Here is a 13,244-nt window from a genome sequence, read left to right as displayed (position 1 = left end):
GCTAGTATAAATGCAATATAAATAAAAATAAAATAAATGAATAAAAATTAATAAAATTAAATAAATAAATGAAATAAAGCAATGAAATAAATAAATGAAATAAATAAATAAAGAAAAATAAATAAATAAATAAAGAAAATTAAAATAAAAATCATTTAAAATTAAAATAAATAAAAACAAAATAAAATAAAATATATAAAATATAAAATAAATATAGCATATAAAATGTATTAAAATATAATAAAATAAATAAAAATAAAATAAATATGAGGACCTTTTCCCTTCTCCTCTTCACACGAGGCTTTCCTGGCAAGGCCTGGGAACAGCTGAAGGAGTCAGTGGTGGTGGCACCAGCTAGGTATTTAATAAATATCTACTTTTACCCTCTTCATCCTGTCTGGCCTCTGTTTCAGGTCACTCCAAGACAGCCCTGGCCTCTGGCACAGACGCTCCCGTTCGCTCCCCGTGCCGCCACTCCCTCGCCAAGGAGCTGATTTAAATAAGAACATCTATCTTCTAAATGGTGTGTATCAAACAATCCATCACGGGGAGGCTGCAAAGCTCCCCAAATCTGCAATGATGGTGCCACGGCTGATGGTGATGGAAGCGGAGCTGTCAGGAAGGCGTTTGGGAGACAAACACGCCGCTCCCAGGAGCGCTCCCAAAGCTCTGCTGCCATATGGGCCCTGATGAACAGCCCAGCCTGTATGTAAATATTTAGCTGTTTAGGAAGCAACAGGATCCAATTACCTTTCATCCCATCCCTCTCCTCCTGACAGAGCACAAAGCAGAATTTCTGCTTCTTTGGGTTGTTTTGCTTTTTCCCTTGGGAAAAGATAAAAAGAAAGTGCCCCGGTGAGTCATATTCCAGCGCTGATATTAAAGACATCCTTCTCTGCAGCGGGGTGAGCGCCCGGCCAGCGGCTGCAGCCTGGGCTCTGCTCGTCCCCACCACGGCCCTGGCCCAGGACAGGGGCACTGGCACTGGCACTGGCACTGGCACTGGCACTGGCACTGGCACTGGCACTGGCTGTGGGAGCCCAGCACATCCCTCTGCCTGCCCTGCTGCCTCCAGACCCTGCCAGGGGCTCAGAGACCTTGGCACAAAGTCACAAACAAACACCTGGGGCTTCCATTTTAGCACGTGGAAAATCTGCCAACTCTGTGTGAGGAATTACAAACCACAAAGGTTTGAGTAGTGTGGTAGTTGAGTTAACACAGGGTGAAAAAGTAAAATTTTGGGGTTTTTAGACTAGGATTCAGGGGTTCAAGATGGAGGATTGTCCTGGCCTTCTTCTCCTTCTCCTTGCCCTCCATTCCTTGCTGTGCTGGTGACACTTTTCTGTTGGTTTAAGGTACAGACACACTGTCCAACATAAATGACAGATATTGGCACGTTATTGTAAACATGGCACAGGGAGTTTCTGGTATTTAATGTTTGTCACATCCCACTGAGGGCAGAGCCCCACACGCTGCCCTGCAGGACAGAGCTGGGCAGGGCAGCAGAACATGTGAGAGATAAACAGAATAAACAACCTTGAAACAGCACAGATTAATTATGGCTTCTGCTTTGGCAATGGGCTGACAGACAGAGACTTTTACAATCTCAGGATCATCAATACCTCAGATTCCGACACGGTGCTGCCGGGAGCGAAGCTCCTGTGGCTGGCACCGAGACATTTTTAGGAACAATCGGGCGAGAATTCCCGCGGCTGGAATTTCCCTGCTCCTGCTGCTGCCGGAGCACCGCGGGCACGGATGGAGCCCGGGCAGGAGCTGCAGCTCCAGCTCGGAGGAAATCCAGCATTTGTGGCCCCAGCTCTCCCTGCCGGGCTGGGAGAATGATGAGGACAATAAAATGCGCTGCTCAATGATGCTGTAATTCCTGCCCACGATCCCCCAGCCCCCGTGCATTGGCACAGTGGGCATTACGCTCGCTGGGAAGAGGATTAGGGAAGCACAGGAGGCGGAGGGGCAGCTTTTATTTAATCTAATGGTTGTTCTACCCGATTTCCCGCAGGCTCTTTTGATTTGCAGCAAGCAGGCAAGGGAGATCAGTTGGGTTTTTAAAGCCTTGCTGACACAACTCCCGATAAATAAAGATGAGCTTCTACCAGCGAGGATTCTCTGGGAAACAAAAGATTTGCACCTTGGGATCTTCTGGCCAGGGGCACGGGAGTGGGGGGAGTGTGGCAGGGAGGAATTAACATGCAGAGCCTGGGATTGAATATCTCCTACAGGAAAAATGTGGAGAGCTGCAGAAAATCAGTTTAAAAGGCAGACCCAGAAAGGATGGGAGCCCTGACTCCAGGGTTGATGTCCCCTGGGGACACAGGGCTGTTTGGTGGCTCTGGCTTGTCCTGTGTCACCAGGGCAGCCCCAGAGTGGAACCAGGGATTCCCATGCAGGAGCCCCAGGCCCAGCTGGGCAGCACCAGAGCCAGGGGCAGCCACGGATTCCAGTGCTGTGGCATCCCAGGATGTGCTTTGTAATTACAAGTCTGCTTTGAAGTGTCCTTCAAGGGCCAAGGGAACAATTTCTGATTTATGAAATAATATCTTTGCCTTTTCTAAAGTAAATATTTGGTGTCTGCTAAGGTTAACTGTGATTCATATCCTGCTGCAGGGTGAGTTCTGTAATAATGTCCCTGTGTTTGTGATAACAGACAACAGCTTTGCTATAAACGATGGCATTCAAGCACCAACCAGTGTTGCAGTGGAGAATCCCAAAGGAGAGCAGCCAGGGAAGTGGCTCCTGTTTATTACTGCTGGAACATTAGCAGCAGCTGGGTTAGGTCACCTAAAGACTTCTGTGCTGGATGGATCCTATCTGGCCATAACTTTCCGAAGCTCTGCAATTTTCTGCTTGTCATCACTGTTTCTTTATGTGTGATCCCGCCTGATTCATTTCTTTTTTTCTCAGGGAGAATATCTTAGGAGAAAACTCCAGCATCCTCTTGGATAAACCAGGTGTGATTGACCTTCCCTGCTCAGCAGAGTGCTGCTGTCCCACACGGAGCCATCTGCCTGATCCCAGGAATTCCAGGATCATTCAGGCTGGGAAAACCCTCCCAAAGCTGTCCCTCAGGTGACCCCAAAGTGCTCCACAGCCACTGTCAGGGGTAGAAGGACCCTCTTTAAGTTAATTTTAAATGCCTCATTCTTCTAAATTTCCAATGGCAGCTCCAACCTGCATCTTATTTTTCATGTCTGGGCTCAGCCCAGAGCAGAGCGCTTTGTCTCCATGAGGAAGTGTGGGATTGGACAGGGTATATTTGAATTATGGGGATCTGGGAAAACATTCTGCATTTCACTTCCTTGGAAGCCTGCAGTAAAGCTTTGATGCTGTTGTTGCTTATTTATCAGGAGAATGTCTCGGAGCAGAGAGCCCAACTTGTAGTCACTTATCTTCAGGAATAACTCACAGCCGGGATGGTTTGCCCCGCTCAGATTGATGGACTTGGTGCTGGCTTAGAGGATCCACGCAAAAAGCTGGAACTGCAAACAGCCACAGGCAGGGGAACATCTGGCTGAGCTGGTCCCTGGGACGAGATAATTAACACAGGCTGGCCTCGCTCCTCATTTACATCCCGGGGGAGATCAGGCCCTGCTTCACGTGCCTGGGACAGAGGAGTGGAATTGCCTCAGCACTGGGGGCTGGAGAAGCCTGGTGCTCCTGGAGGAGTCTGAGTGCCCAGGGTCGGCTCCTCAAGGGGGTTTATTTTCCCTTCTCGAGAAAGAATGTTCTAGATAAGGAAAAGTGACAGCTCCTGAGCTCCGTGGTGGCCGTCCCCAGGCTGTGATCACGTTGTGGGTCTGATGGCCCCGAGCAGGGTCACTGCCCTGGCAGCCCCAGCCCAGCTCCTGCTCCTGCTGCCCGAGGAGGAGCAGCTCCCACCAGGCTGGGGCTGCTGAGCTCCAGCTGCCCTGGGGGGGCAGGGGCTCAGGGATGGATGTCCTGCCCCCCGAGATGCTCTGCTCTGTTCTGGAGGGGCTCAGGGATGGATGTCCTGCCCCCCAAGATGCTCTGCTCTGTTCTGGAGGGGCTCAGGGATGGATGTCCTGCCCCCCGAGATGCTCTGCTCTGTGCTGGGGGGGCTCAGGGATGGATGTCCTGCCCCCCGAGATGCTCTGCTCTGTTCTGGAGGGGCTCAGGGATGGATGTCCTGCCCCCGAGATGCTCTGCTCTGTGCTGGGGGGGCTCAGGGATGGATGTCCTGCCCCCCGAGATGCTCTGCTCTGTTCTGGAGGGGCTCAGGGATGGATGTCCTGCCCCCCGAGATGCTCTGCTCTGTGCTGGGGGGGCTCAGGGATGGATGTCCTGCCCCCCGAGATGTTCTGCTCTGTGCTGGGGGGGCTCAGGGATGGATGTCCTGCCCCCGAGATGCTCTGCCCTGCTGGGGCTGGGCTGGCCCAAGCTCAGCTCTGAGCTCAGCCCTTGCTCCCGTGGGGGAGTCTGACCCAAAGCTGGCTCAGGGTTCCAGATGTGACTCCTGACCTGCCACAGGGACCCCAGCAGTGCAAATCCCCCTCCCCAAAGTCCAGAGTGGCCAAGACATTGTTTTCCAGCCTTCAGCATCTCCCTTTGTGCCAGCTGGAGTTCGTGTTTCAGCAGCTGGGCACCTCGGGCAGAGGCTGGGAGCAGTGCTGCCCATGGCACGCAGCCCCTGGGCTCCAACACCAGCAGCAAGATCTCAGCACTCTGTTCTGCTGTGTTTTATTGCCTTTGCTTTTGTTTTCTTTTGTTTTCAAAGGCATCCTCTGCTGGAGCATCCTCTGGTGCTGCCACCGCAGCTCCTTGCACAGATGAGATTTTATTTGTGTGAAATGACTCCTGGGGGTTTGTTGTCATTGCTCAGATCTGGGAGATTTATAATAAAACAATTTCTCCAGAAACTGTGACGAATGAAAATTTCCATTCTATGTATTTCAGTGCGAAAACACTGGTGGGAAGAAGCCAAGCAAAATATTTCTTGGGTTTTCTCTTTTTCTCCAAATCCTAAACTGGAGAAATCCAGTTTTTTTCAACTGGAAAATGAGAGTGTTTGCCTCGACTTTCTGTGCCCATGACAATGTGAAGAAATATTTATTGCAGGGAGAGAGCAACAGTGCAAAAGGCCTGAGGATTTATTGGGAAGTTTCCTTTTTATGAGGGAAAACGTCGTTATGTGATTTCTTCAGCTGCTCTCCCTGTTTTTCTGTGGCCTTCTCTCAGAGGGAAACACAGAGGAGGCAACACAGAAACGGAACTTTTCTGTTTGAAAACAGAGCTGGCAAAAAAGGGAAAATCCTGCGTTGGTTTCAAGCTGCTGCCTGGAAGCTTAAATACAGAGCAAATGACAATTTTGTCTCACTTAGAAATTACCCTGGGGAAAAACTCCCAGTTCTCACTCAGCTCTGCTTTTTGAGCTCTCCAGAGCTCTAAAACCTCCCGTGACGAGTCGTTCCTGCAGGGGTTTTCATAATCCTGGTGCTGAATTGTCCCTGTCACACACCAAAGGCACCAACAAAGGGCAGAACTGACTCCTGGCACATCCCACCCAGGGTTTGTTTCCAGCCCTTTGTACCAGGGATTGCTTTTCGTGGAACCTTCCACCCTCACACACAAGAAATGCAGCAAATGAGGATTTTGAACGTGAATTAACAGCTACCAACCCCTGCCCCAGCCAGGCTGGCCGAGCAGCACCGATGGAGCCTGGGGGTGCAAAGGGGACAAGGACCTCATTGTCTCTTGCCCCTGATATCCCCAAATCTGCACATTTTTATCCCAGCTCTGAAATCTGCCTCTTTTTCTGGCTTTGGGTGAGAAATGATTCCCCCTTTCCCCAGGGACCCTGTCTGAGGTGCCAAATCCCCACTCCCACCTCAGCTGAATGAAATCTGAGATTGGTCCCTCGTCCATCCCTGATTCCACAAATCCCTGGGTTTGTACAACTGGGAGGAAGGGTTGGACACTGCTGGGAAATTTGCTGCTGAGAGTGGGGATTTTAGGAAATACTGGTTTGTTTAAGGGCTGGAAAGGGAGAAGGGCAGATGGATTTGTCATTGATCAGTGGAAATGGCTTCTGAAATCCTGGGTAAAGAAGGGAAGGGAAGGGAAGGGAAGGGAAAAGGGAAAAGGGAAAAGGGAAAAGGGAAAAGGGAAAAAAAGGGAAAAGGGAAAAGGGAAAGAAAGGATGCAGAGTTCTTGAGCCAAGTCCTTCCCTGTGTCCCCCTCTTTGCTGTCAGTCTGTAATTCAGGCAGGTTTTGAACGAGAGGTTATAAATTACTATTTAACAAGTTTTTAATTGCTTCATGAATCCATGCATCATTTCAGAACTCAAAACATTTTGCAGCAAACAGTTCCACACTTTAATTAATTAGAAGCTGAATGGGAAATGCAACTTTTTCTTTTCCCCGTAACTTGCTGTATTACAGATTATTCCTGCTTGGTTTGGGGCTATAAAAACCAGGCTATTAATGTCCTTTTCATCCATCTGGTGCCACTTACTACCTTCAGGATTGTTATTGTATCCCCCAGGATATTTTTTCCTGATTGAACAGTTCCCTTCAGTTCCCCTTCCCCCTGTGGAGATCCCAGTGCACTTTGGAATGTCCTTCTTGCTGCTCCCTCTGGTTTTCCAGCTCTGCACCTGATTCTGCTGCAAGTTTTTGGGTAACCCATTGCTTCAATCAAGTCACCCTCCTGCCAAAGTTCAGCTCCTCCCTTGAAGAGCACTAATGGGTGTGCAAGGCAGCCCTTGCCCTGATAAATGCCATGCCCAATCTTGTGCTTTTATTGTATTTATCCCTGAGCCTGCCACTTCCAAACCCCAGCGAGGATTTCAAAGCACTCATTCCATTAATTTGAGACAGTTCCTCCAAGTCTTAACCCATAAAGAAAAGTTCCACTGGCAGAGTTTCCCTCGGTTCCTCCCCAGCAAACATCAATGTGAAGAATTCATCTGGATTTTCTGCTCCAGCCTTATCTTCCTGGAGCTTCTCCTTTCATGCCTGACTCATCAATGGCCTTGGAGCCTCCCTGGCAGCGTTCCTGCTGCTGCTGCTGCGTTTCGGGAGGATTTGTTGGGATTTCTTGTACGGTTTGCAAGTTGTTCCTCGAAATACTCCTTGGCCTGTCTTGTGATGATGTCCCAAGGATCTTGCCAGAGCTGATGTTCTTCTCTCGCTCCCCTTTTAGGCACGGCAGGCAGCTGGGGGCTCGTGGGAAGTTCATGCTGCGTGCCAGGAGTTCAGCAGGGGGAAGCACAGCAGGAATGTGCTAATTCTTCAGCCTTCTGATAAAGTTTCATGTTTCTACTGGAGCTCTCACGCATGTCCATGTAAATAATGATTGTTTTCATTCTCCTCTGTGGGAGGAGAGTGTTGATGGGCTGTTGGTTTGACCAGTGGGGTTGGAGAGGTGGCAATTTCACCCTCCAATCCACTGCCACTTTTGGAATTCTGTATATTGCGAGGTCAGGAATAAAATCGGTTCTTTTTCTCTCTTGAACTCACTCTGTTTACTCATTTTGTGTCCAATAGTGCCACGGGTCCCTCTGCTGCTGCCAGGACGGATGTCCTTAATCCCAGTCAGTCCCTGCATGCCCACGGATTTCTCCAGGTCGGGATTGAAGGCACTGGAGATGATATTCCATGTTCACACTCAGGTGTTTGTTTCTTATCAGTGAAGCAGCCTCACAACGTGAGATCAGCAGCTTTTCATCAGCAGGGCAGAGAAAGGATAAGGGCAAATAACCAGCCTTGAGAAGCTGATCCTGCACATTCAGCCTCCTCTTTTGGCTGCGGGGCTGGAAATGAGGATTTTACACTCCTGGGTTCACCCCAACACCCAGCCCGAGAGTGCCCGGGGATGTTCCCTGTGCAGTGGGGTCAGGACAGAGCTGGGCTGGGACTCTTCACCTGCTCCTCCTCCTGAGAGCCCCATCCCTGCTGGCAGCACCCCCAGAGCTGGCAGAGATCAAAGGGACACGGAGGTGGCAGCACCTTTATTCTTCTGGGAGTTGAAAGGGATGTTTGCAGCTCCTGAGCGGGGCTGGGCCTCTGAGGCAGCATTCCCTGCTCCTGCAGCCTTGTTGCTGTCATCTTCCAGGAGAAAACGTGTTCCCCTTTGATCCTTCCCTGCAACGGCATCAAAACGAAGCAGGCGAAGGCACAAGAGCCAGAATTTTTTAGTCAGCACCCTGTTCAAAGCTTTTCCTTCCTGAGGGGGGAAAAACGAGCAAAGAAAATGTGCAGATGATGAATAACAATGAAAACTGTTGTTATAACGTGTCCCTGAACTGGTAATAATTAGTGTTAACTCCATGATTCACAGCAGGTTGATCAATAATGTGCATTAAAAACGCATTGCTTTTATAAACATCTACGATACAGCTGGAATGGATTGATTCTCTAGTTAAAACACCATCACCATTGGTTAATTAAGAAACCATCCATTGGTAAACAAATTTTCATAACACATTCCACACGTTCACAATACCAGGTGCAGCAGGTCAAGAGAAGAATTGTTCCTCGTTCTTTCCTCTGACCTTCTCCCAGACTTTTCCCAGAGAGCTGCTGCCACAGAAAACACATCCTGAAGGGGCAGCAGGATGGTGGAGGCAACCAAAGGATGGAGAAAGGCATCGTGCCATGAGTGGGAGGGCTGAGCAGGCTGAGCTCCAGGGAGGGGAGGCAGGAACGCTGAGGCTGGGAGGTGCTGAGCTCCACAAGCAGCTCGCCCGAAGGAGGGAGAACTGCCTGCTTCCATAAATTCTGGAAATTCTCATCAGCAATTCTCATCAGATGAGAATTCAGCAATTCTCATCACTCCAGAGGAGAGGCTTGGCTGGGATGATGGAAAGGCATGAAAATAGCAGATAGCTTCGAGATATCTGATAATAAAGCTGTGACCCCAGGAGGGGCCCCTGCACCAGGATTTTTGGTTGTGAGTGTCTCTCCCCATGCCACCCCAGGGTGCTGTGGGACACGGGGGCTGCAGGTGCATCCAGGCCAGAAGGAAGCAGGGTTTGCCCCCTCAGGTGAGCTCAAATCCTCCTTTTCCATGGTCTGGAAGGTTTGGCCTTGAGAAGACTCCGGCAGGGAAGAAGAGGCACAAATGAAGGAGGGAACAGTAATCACAGAATCATGGAATGGTTTGTGTTGGGGGGGACATTAAAGCCCACCCAGTGCCATCCTGCCATGGCAGGGACACCTCCCACTGCCCCAGGCTGCTCCAGCCTGGCCTGGGGCACTGCCAGGGATCCAGGGGCACCCACAGCTGCTCTGGGCACCTGTGCCAGGGCTGCCCACCCTCATCTAATAAAACCCCTCCTTATACCTAAATATCTCCTCTTTTAGACAAGAACTCTTCTCCTGTCATTCTCCAGAGCACTGTGGAGACACTGAACACCCCCTGCTCCAGGCATTCTCCTTTGAAAATCCATGGATCAGCCCTGCCAGGAGAGCAGAGCAGGGAATTCTCTCCTCCAGGCAGGGCTGGGCTTGGCCATTCCCAGGAGGATGGAGGCTGTGCAGCCTCTGGAGCAGTAATTGCTGAGCAGCCCAGCCATGGGCTCCTGCTGTGCTTTCCATCCCCTCCTGAGCTGCCTTGGGGCTTGTTTCTGTTCAGGAGCCTTTGGCAGCCCTGTTATTTTGTGCTCTGCATGTGTCACTCTTTATAAGCTGGAGCTGCTCCGTGTTGAGATAGACACTGATAAGTGCTGTAATCACATGGGGCTGTCTGAGCAAAGAGGTTTGAAACCACTTTTTTTCCTCCTTTTATTTTATTTTTTTTTTTGTTTCCCTCTTAAGTGTCACATCTTGCACTGTTTTAGCTTTCCCTTTTACAGCTTTATTCTTTCTCTGGAAACATCTGCTGAGGGAAAAATGAGGGGGAAGCCTGGAGGAGGCTCAGAGGTGACCTCATTGCTCTCCACAGCTCCTGAAAGGAGGCTGCATACAGGTGGGGTGGACAGGACTGACAGAACAAGAGGACACAGCCTCAGCTACATCAGGGAAGGTGCAGGTTGGATATTAGGAAAAAAAGAATAATAAAAAAAAAAATGGAATAATAAAGTAGTGGAATTGTCTTCCCAGGGAGGTGGTGGAATCACCATCTCTGGATGTGTTTAAAAAAAGACTGGACTTGGCACTTGGTGCTGTGGTCTGGTTGAGGTGTTAGGGTTGGACTTGATGATCTTGGATGTCTCTTCAACCTCATTATTCTGGGATTCTGGGATTCTGGGATTGATTCTGTGATTATTCTGTGATTCTGTGATCCTGTGGTTCTGTGACTCTGATTCTGTGATTCTGTGGTTCTCTGATTCTGTGGTTCTGTGATTCTCCCATCAGCCCAGCCCAGGCTCCTGCAGAGGATCACCCTGCTCGATGGATAAACCTCCCAGGAGGAAGGAGTCCCAGTCTTCTCCCTGCCCTCGGGTGGGCAGAGCATCCCTGGCACACCCTGCTCCCTGCCAGCTGCCAGGGAAGGGCTTTTATTCCCACCAGGAGTGCCTGGGCTGGGCTGGCAGCCCCAGCCTGAGCTGCTCTGGAGCCTTCAGCATCCTGCACCACCCAGCAGCATCTGCTGCACCTTCCTGCAGCATCCTGCACCCCCAGCAGCATCTGCTGCACCTTCCTGCAGCACCCTGCATCACCCAGCAGCATCTGCTGCACCTTCCTGCAGCACCCTGCACCACCCAGCAGCATCTGCTGCACCTTCCTGCAGCATCCTGCATCACCCAGCAGCACCTGCTGCACCTTCCTGCAGCATCCTGCACCACCCAGCAGCATCTGCTGCACCTTCCTGCAGCACCCTGCACCACCCAGCAGCATCTGCTGCACCTTCCTGCAGCACCCTGCACCACCCAGCAGCATCTGCTGCACCTTCCTGCAGCATCCTGCACCACCCAGCAGCATCTGCTGCACCTTCCTGCAGCACCCTGCACCACCCAGCAGCATCTGCTGCACCTTCCTGCAGCACCCTGCACCACCCAGCAGCATCTGCTGCACCTTCCTGCAGCATCCTGCATCACCCAGCAGCATCTGCTGCACCTTCCTGCAGCACCCTGCATCACCCAGCAGCATCTGCTGCACCTTCCTGCAGCACCCTGCATCACCCAGCAGCACCTGCTGCACCTTCCTGCAGCACCCTGCATCACCCAGCAGCATCTGCTGCACCTTCCTGCAGCATCCTGCATCACCCAGCAGCATCTGCTGCACCTTCCTGCAGCATCCTGCATCACCCAGCAGCATCTGCTGCACCTTCCTGCAGCACCCTGCATCATCCAGCAGCATCTGCTGCACCTTCCTGCAGCAGACTCCAAAGCCCTGCAAGGAGGAGCCAGGTGACTTAGGGACCCCTGAGTGGGATGGGGAGCAGCTGTCCCTCCTGCTGCTCTGCCAGGCCTGCCTGCAACCTCCCACAGACATTTTCAGTCCTATTTGAGTGTCCAGGTTTGCCTGTCCCTCCTGGCCACCAGCCCCTCAGCACGCAGTCTGGAATTCTGGGGGTTCTACCCCGAGAATGAACCTGGTAAATGTGATTTGCTGGGGAGGGTTTGGGCTCATTCCAGAGGTGCCTGTGTGTGATTTATCTCCCTTCCCCTGCCCAGGCCAGAGCCACTTGAGCTCCATTTCCCACTTGCCGTGCACGACCTTTCAGGAGAGGGAAATGCTTTCCCATTATCTGCTTAAAGGCATCTTTATTTTGCCATTGTATTTCTCAGCCATTTTCCTGTAAACCTCAATAAAACAGCCGGGGTTATTGCAAGAGCTCTTTTAACAATGAAAGCAGCTTCACCCTAAAAGTTTCATTCAGCTTAATGAAGATCCATCTGCTACAGCACAAAACTCAGGGAAATAATGAGGGGAAATAGGTTTGGTGAGCACATCCTTCACTCTGAGAGCAGCCAGGAGCTCCCCTGCCTGTTGTGAAGGAATAGAGGAACACTTTGTGCCCTTTGGCTTGCAGTCAGTAAATAATGAGAAGCAGGCAGCTGCTGAAGGTTTGCCCAGCCCGAGCTGCTGCTGGCAGCCAGGGCTGAGGCAGAATCCCAGGTCAGAGCTGAGCCCTGCAGAAATGCCAGGGCTGGTGGCACCTCTGTGTGCACTGGAAATGTCAGCAGCTCTCTGATGGTGGCTGGGCCGCGCTCAAAGGCTTCGTGGGACATTCTGGCCAAGTGGGGAGCAGCTGAAACCCAGCAGAGCCCCTGTCCTGCTGAGGGCTCAGCGCTGGGAAGCTGCAGAGTGAAGGCAGCACTGAATTTCCATGGCCCTGGAGCTCTGAGTTTGAATTTCCTATGCAAAAAATAGAAAAAACAACTTGATGAAAGTAGATTTTCATTAAGCTGTTGCTCTTCCACAAGGCAGTTCCTTCTAAAACTTGAATTCCCAGAAGAAGTGTCCACACTGTTCAAAGTGGGTAGGTATTCTCTGTCCTGGAAGCCTTGGGGAGAAGATGTTTAGGATCCAAAAAGTAAAGATCATTCCCATTCCCAGACTCGGGGTGGGCTCCTTGGGACTGTTTTGTGCAGGGCCAGGAGCTGGAACTGCTGATCCTCATGGATCCCTCTCATTTTGGGATATTCCATGATGGTTCTCAGTGTTTAGGGCAAAGCTGACACTTGCAGGGGCGTGCAGGGAGATTAATCCCATGGGTTTCTGGAGCATCCCAAGCCATTTGCCATATGAAATAACTCCAGGAAATCGAGGTACTTGGTGCTTTAGCTCCATCTTGCTGCCCTGCTTTCCTTGGGCAGTTTTGTCTTCACAGAAAGGAAAACTTTGCCTTGAAGTTTTCTTTTGCAGGTGACTCAGTGCAAGGAACCTTCAGCCCTGACTCACGCACATCTCCAGATTTACTTGGGGCTGAAGGTGGATTTGCTGGAGAAGGGTCATGTTCATGGCAAACCCCTTCTCAATTGCCCCCAAATGCTCCCTGCCCACACCTAAAATCCAAAAAACCTCAAGAGGAAGGTCACAGCCTGGAAGAGGCTGTTCTGCACCTAAAATCCCAAAACCCTCAAGAGGAAGGCACAGCCTGCAAGAGGCTGTTCTGCACCTAAAATCCCAAAACCCTCAAGAGGAAGGCACAGCCTGCAAGAGGCCGTTCTGCACCTAAAATCCCAAAACCCTCAAGAGGAAGGCACAGCCTGCAAGAGGCCGTTCTGCAGCCCCATGACTCGCTCCCTCCCTGTTCCAGGAGCTCGGGGAGCTGACAGCACTGACAGCACGCACTCCAAGCACACTTCCCTGCTTGT

Source organism: Lonchura striata, chromosome 18 (genome assembly GCF_050655825.1).
Source record: "Lonchura striata isolate lonStrDom1 chromosome 18, ASM5065582v1, whole genome shotgun sequence".
Lineage (NCBI taxonomy): Eukaryota > Metazoa > Chordata > Aves > Passeriformes > Estrildidae > Lonchura > Lonchura striata.
Note: the sequence above shows the minus strand (reverse complement) of the source record.